Consider the following 6958-nt stretch of genomic DNA (forward strand, 5'->3'; position numbering starts at 1 on the left):
GGTAACATTTGCCAGTGCTATGAGTTTAGTGGATCAGTGGCTAATAATTCATGGACTAGGAGGGATCTTGCCTGCTCTTTAGAAGTTGGGACACATTCTTCATGGTACCAGAAGGGTAGAACTATGTCTCTGTGGCCACTTATTGCAGAAAGGAACTGGAGTAAACTGAGGGCTCTTTCACACACGCTAGAGAAATGACTTTGGCCCTGGGAGAATTGGGGGTTGCAGGGGACTGGCCTGAAGAACTTGCCTTTTTGCTGGATTGTGCTGTAGAGTTTTTCCTTGCAGATTTGTCAGAATGAGCCTCCAGTCCCCATCCAGACTCCTGGAGCTGGCAGGGCAGAGCCTGCTGAGGAAACAGTTCTTGACTCTCTTCACCCTGGACAAGCTGCCCAGGGAGGTCTCCCCTTGATGTTCATGGAGGTCTTCAGCATGAGATGTTGTGAGGCCCTGAAGCTGATGGTACAGGCCTGGCCCTCCCTTCACCTCCCTCTGGGATCCCTGATGAAGACAACTCATGTGGAGACCTTGCAAGCTGTGCTGAAGGGACTTGATACACTAGTGTCCCAGAAGGTTTGCCTCAGGTGAGGTGACTCAGGTGGCCTGGTGGGAAGGGTCCAGGCATCCAGGGAAGGGACAGCTGGCTCAGGAGGAGTGGCAGTGTGTGGGAGGTAGGGTGGCTCAGAGGCTTCTGATGGTGCCCATGAGAGGCCTTGGCCATTGCCCAGATCCTCTGGAAAAGGACTGCTCACCATACAGGGTCAACTGAGGAAACAGGAACCTGCTTCCTCCCAGCAGAAGTTAAAGGTACTAGAAGTGGGTACCACACAGAATCCAAGGGGGAACAGGATGGAGAAAAGACAGAAGGAGGAGCACTGGGACAGGAGCAGCTGACTCATGTACTGGATGTGGAGTGAAAGTTCAGGTCAAGGGTCAGTCCTTGCCTACATTCTGAGATTTTCCCCAATGTTACTCACAGGAGGTGGAAACTTGAAGTGCTGGATTTAAGGGATGTTGATGAGAATTTCTGGACCATATGGTCTGGAGTCAGGGTCCTCCCCTGCTCCCCAGAGGCCATGAGTAAGAGGCAGACAGTGGAGGACTGTCCAAAGATGGGAGAGTGCCAGACCTTGAAGGTGTTCATAGACCTCTGCCTAAAGGAAAGTACACAGGATGAATGCCTGAGCTACCTCTGAAGGTGGATCCACTACAGAAGAGGCCTAGTGCACCTGTGTTGTAGTAAGGTGCAGAATTACTCAATGCCAACTTCAAGTTTCAGAAATCTGTTGGAAAGGATATACCCAGACAGTATCCAGGAGTTGGAAGTCTGGAAAAAGTGCTCTCTCAATAAAACGGGAAAGTTTGCCCCTTACCTGAGCCAGATGAGCAATCTTCGCAAACTTTTTAGCCTTCGGTTATGAGCCTGAGTTATACGTGAGCGGCCAATGGCAGTTCATTCCTGGCTTGGATTGTCCATTCCTCTGCCTGTACTACCCCCAGATGCATTACATAAGAAAGGTCAGTAATATCAAAGAGCACCTGGAGCACCTGCTCAGGTAGGAAACGATGGTGGGCTTTCTCTGCAGACCATAACACAGACTTTTGTTCTTTTTCACAGTAAACATTAGTGGGCATCTCTTGTGTGCCATCCACTGTGGATGTCACAGGGAATGGGATGCTAGAATGTCAACTCATTAAGCTGTTCAGTGCTCTATATCCTGAAGTTGGTATCACCAGACCACTCAAATAAGGGCAGAGGGATGGCCTGGGATAGATGCTACAGAGAGATGTGTAGGGAGCTAGTTAGTTGGGGATTCAGATCTAGTGAAGGTGCATTTGTGAATTCCTCCTTAGGAAGTGTGTATAAAGTTAATATGATGAAAACGTATTCTTCATAAAGAGGAGGGTATGAAAGAAGGGAAAGTGCAGTCTGGTGCGATGTCTCATGCCTGTAATCCCAGGACTTTGGAAGGCTGAGGCAGGCAGATCACGAGGTCAGGAGTTTCAGACCACCCTGGCCAACACAGTGAATCCCTATCTCTATTAAAAATACAAAATTTAGCTGAGCATGGTGACAGGCACCTGTAATCCCAGCTACTTGGGAGGCTGAGGCAAGGGAAGTGAAGGCTGCAGTGAGCTGAGATTGTGCCACTGCTCTCCAGCCTAAGTTACAGTGTGAGACTCTGTGTCAAAAAAAAAAAAAAGAAAAGAAAAAGAAGAAGAGAAAGTGCATGAAACCTGTGCATTTCACAGTAGAAGCTCTGTCCTCAGCAGCTTAATAAACACCAATGATCCTGTCTGTAATTCCCTGTCTGTGAAAGGTTGTTTTGAACTCCAGGAAAGGTAATTGATACTGGAAGTGCATGCTTCTGGGATGGAGGGTGAGGGAGTAGGTGTGAGAGTGGCACCAATCACACAAGCGAGGCTGAAAGGACGGAGCCTAAAATAGAGCTGCCCCTGAATGATCTGAGTCTTCATCAGGCAGCACCTTGCACGCAGACCATCATCTGATGATGGGAACAAACTTGTGTTTGGGTGAAACAGGCTTCCCCGTTGCAGTTACTATAACACCTGTGTGGTAGTAAGGTGCAGAATTACTCAATGCCCACTTCAAGTTTACCATTGAGATGATTTCCCACCCCCCTCCTCTAACTGGCACCATTGCCCATAACTAACTTCTTGCTCTCCCCAGGTGCCTCAAGAACCCCTATGGGGCCTTTACATTCAGTCATGCTTACCTAACTGATCGGGACATGGAGTGTCTGTCTCAGTACCCAAGCCTCAGTCAGCTAAAGGAGCTGCATCTGATTCATATCCTAATGTGGACCACCCATCTTGAGCCCCTTGGAGTTCTGCTGGAGAAAGTTGCTGCTACTCTCAAGACCCTCGTCTTAGAGAACTGTCGGATCCAGGACCCCCAACTCAGGGTCCTTCTGCCTGCCCTGAGCCACTGTTCCCAGCTCACCACCTTCAACTTTCATGGAAATGAGACCTCCATGAATGCTCTGAAAGACCTGCTGCGTCACACAGGCGGGCTGAGCAAGTTAGGCCTGGACATGTATCCTGCCCCTCTGGAGTGTCTTGACAACAGGGGTCATGCCAATCGGGAGATCCTCGCCCCAATTCAGGCTGAGCTCATGCGTACACTCAGGGAAGTCAGGCAGAATAAGAGGATCTTCTTTGGTCCCACCCCCTGCCCTTCCTGTGGCTCATGGCCATCTGAGAAACTGGAGTTCCACCTTTGCTCCTAGGGAAGGCCTGGTTAGTGGGATGGATAAGCTTTCTTCCGGACACTTGGGAGCTAAAATCTTGTACATGGGTGCATTTTTTTATTTTAATTTACTTTAATTTTTTATATTTTTATTTTATTTTATTTTGTTTTTGAGACAGAGTCTCACTCTGTCCCTCAGGATGAAGTGTAGTGGTACAATCTCAGCTCATGGCAAGCTTTACCTCCTGGGTTCAAGTCATTCTCCTGCCTCAGCCTCCCAAGTAACTGGTGTTATGGGTGTGCGCCCCAAGCCCGGCTAATTTTTGTATTTTTAGTAGAGACAGGGTTTCACGATGTTGGCGGAGGCTGGCCTCTAACTCCTGACCTCAAGTGATCTGACCGCCTTGGCCTTCCACAGTGCCAGGTTTACAAGTGTGTGCAGCCGGGCCCGGTCAGCTGTTTCTTAAAGGAAGTACACAGCTGTGTGTTTCAGGCACCTGCTCACCGTGAGTGGAAAAACAAAGGTGACTCAGCCGGGGGCAGGACGGGGTAAAAATGCTGACTTGGAATCAATGAGGCCTTCAGGGACCTGTGTTCTAGACTCAGAAATGGAGCCTGAAGTTCTAGATTGATGCAGGAGTTACCACCACAAGGATGGTTATTTAAAAATGTCAAAAATAAATGGAACCTGAATGGAAACTTTCTGGTGTCTTCCATGATTGATCAACCTGTTTTAGACATTTATGTATCAGAAGTCTCTAGAAATCACCCTCCTGGGTTCAAGCAATTCTCTTGCCTCAGCCTCCCGAGTAGCTGGGACTACAGGGAACCGCCACCACACCTGGCTAATTTTTGTATTTTCAGTAGAAAGGGGGTTTCACCATGTTGGCCAGTCTGGTCTCGAACCCCTGACCTCAGGAAAAGCACTTGCCTCAGCCTCCCAAAGTGCTTGGATTGTAGACATGAGCCACTGCACCTGGCCTGATATTCTGATACAAGCATAAAATGCGTAATATTCAAATCATGGTAACTGGCATATCCACCATCTCAATAATTTATCATTTCTTTCTGCTAGCAACATTCCAATTCCATTGTTTTAATTATGTAGAAATTTACTACGAACTACCTTCAACATGAGTTGCCCTATTGTGCTACTAAACCCTAGATCTTATTCCTGTCTGTGTTTTTGTTCCCATTAACCATCCCCTTCTTATTCTCTATTTCCCAGTACCCTTCCTAGCTTCTGATAACCGTCATTTTACTATTTTTAAGTTTCGTGTTTTTTAATTCCCAAATATGAGTGCGAACATGCCATGTTTGTCTTTCTGTATCTGGCTTACTTCACTCAACATAACGCCCTCCAGTTCCTTCCATGTTGTCGCAGATGACTGGATTTCCTTCATGTTTACGGCTCAATGATATTCTGTTGTGTATATTTACCACATTTTCTTGATCCATTCATCTGCTGATGGACACTTACGTTGATTCCAAATTTTGGCTATTGTGGATAGTGCTGCAATAAATAGGAGAGTGTAGGCTGAGTGCAGTGGCTCATGCCGGTAATCCCAGAATTTTGGGAGGCTGAGGCAGGTGGATTACTTGAGGTCAGGAGTTCGAGACCAGCCTGACCAACATGGTAGTGTAGATATCTCCTGGATATATTTCTTTTTTTTTTTTCTGGATATATATCCAGCAGTGGGATTTATGGTTTATATGGTAATCCTATTTTTATTTTTTGGAGGAAACTCCATACTGCTTTCCTTAGTAGCTGTACTAATTTACATAACTACCAATGTTGTACCAGGGTTCTCATTTCTCCATATTCTTCATAGCATCCATTATTTTCTGTTGGTTTTTTATGGGGGAGCCCCCTTACTATTAAAACTCAAATCCAGTTTGGTGTAAACACAGAAATCCTGCTAGAGTTGCCTGCCACCTTTGAAACAGGCCATTGGAATGAAAATTGTCCACCTATGCACCAGGTCTCTATTGGACAGAATGCTTTTGTCCCAGAGGTTGTTCACATTAGAGGACATTTCTTTTTTGTTTTTCTTTACTTTTCTGCCCTTTTTTTTTTTTTTTGAGATAGAGTTTCACTATTGTTGCCCAGGCTGGAGTGTAATGGTGGGATCTCAGCTCACTGCAGCCTCCACCTCCCGAGTTCAAGTGATTCTCCTGCCTCAGCCTCCCAAGTAGCTGGGATTACATTCATGCACCACCACAGCTGGCTAATTTTGTATTTTTAGTAGAGACAGGGTTTCTCCATGTTGGTTAGGCTGGTCTCGAACTCCCAACCTCAGGTTATTCCCCCACCTCAGCCTCCCAAAGTGCTGGGATTACAGGCATGAGCCACCACATCTGGCTAGATGACATTTCTGATGTCTCCATATTGATGGAATTTAAAATAACTCTCTGGTAAATTGTTTTCTATAATAGCCTTAAATAAAAATGGAGAAGGTGAGATTAAGATCATTGCAGACTTAGGTACAGAATTGGTGGAAACCAGGGCTGCCATATCCAGTTTACAGCCAATATATCAGCAATCCCTTGGAGAAAGGAAAATATTTCTGAGGAGGGGTTTCACATGAAGTTCAGAAAATTCCTGTGTTTCAAGCAGTCCAAATGACATTTGGACCATTTTTAGGAAAGTATGGCTTTTTATTAAGTGACAACATGGGGATGAGATTTGCTTTCTCTGTTAAGGTGATGTGTAAAGCTTTCTCTGGAGGGAGAGAAAACCCTAGAGTTTCCTGACCTTCCTTAACCTGAAATGCTTGTTTCCCTAGAAGCAGAAATTGATCATATTAGAACCCAAACTCATACCAACCTTGACCTTCATGAAGTACTCCAGTGTTTCTGCTCTTCTTCCTCATGTGATGTAGAAAGTATTAAAAGTGATGAGTGTGGGCCGGGCACGGTGGTTCACGCCTGTAATCTCAGCACTTTCAGAGGCCAAGGTGGGTGCATCACCTGTGGTCAGGAGTTCCAGACCAGCCTGGGCAACATGGTGAAACTCTGTCTCTACTAAAAATACAAAAACTAGCTGTGTGTGGTGGCCTGTGCCTGTAATTCCAGCTAACTGGCAGACTGAGGCAGGAGAATCACTTGAACCGGGAGGCAGAGGTTGCAGTGAGCTGAGATCGCACCATTGCACTCCAGCCTGGAAAACAAGAGTGAAACTCCATCTCAAAAAAAAATTAATAAATAAATACATTATAAATAAATTAATGCTTTAAAGAAAAAGAAATAAACTTTGCCTACAATTTTCATATGCAATTGAATACCTCTTAAATTTTGATGTGAACTGACCAGGCATGGTGGCTGAGGCCTGTAATCCCAGCACTTTGAGAGGCCGAAGCGGGCAGACCACGAAGTCAGGAGATTGAGACCATCCTAGTTAACATGGTGAAACCCCGTCTCTACTAAAAATACAAAAAATTAGCCAGGTGTAGTGGCATGCACCTGTAGTCCTGGCTATTTAGGAGGCTAAGGCAGGAAAATTGCTTGAACCGGGGAGGCAGAGGTCGAAGTGAGCTGAGATCGTGCCACTGCATTCCAGCCTGGTGAAACAGCGAGACTCCATCTCAAAAAATAAATGAATAAAATAAATAAATCAATAAAAATATTGTGACAGGAACCACATTGCTCAACTTGTGCACTAACGTCTTACAAAGTCCTTTCCTTGTCACCTTCAAATCTCCATTTCAAATGCTACACTCTGCATAACTCTACCACTTTGTTGCCATT

The 6958-nt window shown here is 45.7% G+C and overlaps 1 pseudogene; it reads left to right on the top strand.

Annotated features, from left to right (window-relative positions):
* Positions 1-298: 298 nt before the first annotated feature.
* LOC134758537 (PRAME family member 10-like) lies at positions 299-3251 on the top strand (annotated as a pseudogene).
* Positions 3252-6958: the final 3707 nt, after the last annotated feature.

Source organism: Gorilla gorilla, chromosome 1 (assembly GCF_029281585.2).
Source record: "Gorilla gorilla gorilla isolate KB3781 chromosome 1, NHGRI_mGorGor1-v2.1_pri, whole genome shotgun sequence".
Taxonomy (NCBI): Eukaryota; Metazoa; Chordata; class Mammalia; order Primates; family Hominidae; genus Gorilla; species Gorilla gorilla.